The sequence below is a fragment of the Bidens hawaiensis genome, unplaced genomic scaffold, assembly GCF_021521415.1.
Source record: "Bidens hawaiensis isolate Kalapana, Puna unplaced genomic scaffold, B.hawaiensis_p1.1 tig00032906_1, whole genome shotgun sequence".
NCBI classification, from domain to species: Eukaryota; Viridiplantae; Streptophyta; class Magnoliopsida; order Asterales; family Asteraceae; genus Bidens; species Bidens hawaiensis.
Window position 1 is genome coordinate 117,708 of NW_027505269.1, and position 1,845 is coordinate 119,552.

Consider the following 1,845-nt stretch of genomic DNA (forward strand, 5'->3'; position numbering starts at 1 on the left):
TTTTATTTATTATTAAATAAATTAGAAGTCTAGTTTAATTATGTTTCCTAGTTTGAGTATGATTAGAATTGTGGGTGTTATATAAACCCATCAAAGGTTTTATTTTGGTAGAGAAGAGTAGGAGAGAGTAAAAAGTATTGTGTTCGTGTTTCTTATTAATGAAAATAGTCGCATAAACGTTTTATGCAATATCGTGTTTGGTGATCTTGATTCACTTGTCTAAGGTTTAACATTCTTTTCATCCACTCTTCACCTTTTCGTCTTAAATCCTAATGTTCTTTTGTAAACACCATACTTGATGTTTCGTTTTCATCGTTCTTTACTGTCCTCTCACGTTGGCCCACTAGTTTGCTTACTTCCTGTAATTAAGTTGATAGATGTTACAACATATAAATTCAAAGTAATTTCATGTTTTCAAGTATAGGAAATAACATTTTCACCTGAAACCACTGTAACTCCCTTTGCATTTGTAATGCTGCACCAGTAACCATATTAAGTTTGTCTAGAGGTGCTAATTTTCCAGCCAAGTGCAAAATGTTGTTATCATAGTGCCAGCAAATGAGTTTTCGTCTCAAACTACTGTTATACGTTATTTCGGATTCCAAAAATTTGTAGACATTTTCACAGCGGTTGATCACCGAGAGTTGTAAAAGTGAATTCTTTTCATCGTTCGAGATCTGAAGTGATTCTGGAAACAATCCGATGATATGCTCTATTAACTCAGGAATATTGTTTTCCACGGCCAACATAAGCGCTTCTTCATAATGTCTATAACCATCATATTCTAATTTGCCAGCTTCTTCACATATAAACTTCAGTAAGGTAAGATATGATTTTTGTTCCAGTTTTTCCTTGTGGAGCTGCTTGATATGCGGCACTGTAGACAATTAATGGAAACCACAAATTTCATTGTGAAGTTACATGAAAATTATTCAGTGTTATGCTTGGTATTAAAACAATTCACTTATTAACTATTGCAATGAGAGGAGAAATTAGAGTCCTAATTACCATGTACAAGTGCAACATCCCAAAATCTGAAGAAAATTTTCTTAGTGACTGCACAAGAAACCAAATTCTGTTATAAGAATATTAAGAAATAAAATTACATACGGTTATAGCGGTTGATGGCAAAAGCAATAAGGCTACTGAAGAAACACTAACCGGACCCCGGGCAGATTACTGGTAACCTGGGGGTTGGATAGCTGTTTCCCACGAGGGGTTAGACCCTTGGAAGATGGTTCTTCTGATAACCTGCAAAACAGACACCGTGAGCTCGTCACTGAGAAGGGGGGGGGTTCCTCCTTGTGACCACCCTCCGGCGTGAGAATCAGACTAGATTGCTCTTTAAATATAAAAGTATATTAAGAGATTGCTAGAGCAGATATCAGGTATATTATGATGATAATATGATAATGTCATGTCCTTCAGATGATCATACCATTTGGGGTATTTATAGCCGAAGGTAGGTTTCCAAGGAGGTATGGCCGGCTGCAACAGTGTTCCTGTTCATCAACAGTAGCCTACGCACGTGCCCTGCTGGTAGTTGGTGGGTAGGCAGCGGTTGACAGTGACCAGGTCTGCTGTATACTATTCCCTTTCCACCAACTGCCGGCTACGCACGTGGTATGACAGTAGTTGGTGAGTAAGCAGCGGCTTAATAGTGATACAGTACAGGAGCATGCTGCTCGCCATACTGTATCAGTGAGCTGTCGTATCCCTGATCAGATCTTTCGCCCATACCTCGTCAGGTACAGTAAAAGGTCCTTCAGTATACAGACTGGCTTATTTGGGCGGGAGTATTCCCCCTCCCGCCTCTGTGCGGGATTGCTCCCGGCTTTGCTCATT

General features: G+C 39.2%; 1 long non-coding RNA gene across 1 annotated transcript; it reads right to left on the reverse strand.

The window, feature by feature from the left end:
• Positions 1–232: 232 nt before the first annotated feature.
• Positions 233–1,107, reverse strand: LOC143612002 (uncharacterized). The gene is made up of 3 exons (XR_013149880.1): positions 1,009–1,107; positions 441–877; positions 233–359 (listed from the first exon to the last, which is right to left on the reverse strand). It is a non-coding gene; the product is annotated as an uncharacterized LOC143612002 (long non-coding RNA).
• Between the last annotated feature and the right edge of the window lie 738 nt (positions 1,108–1,845).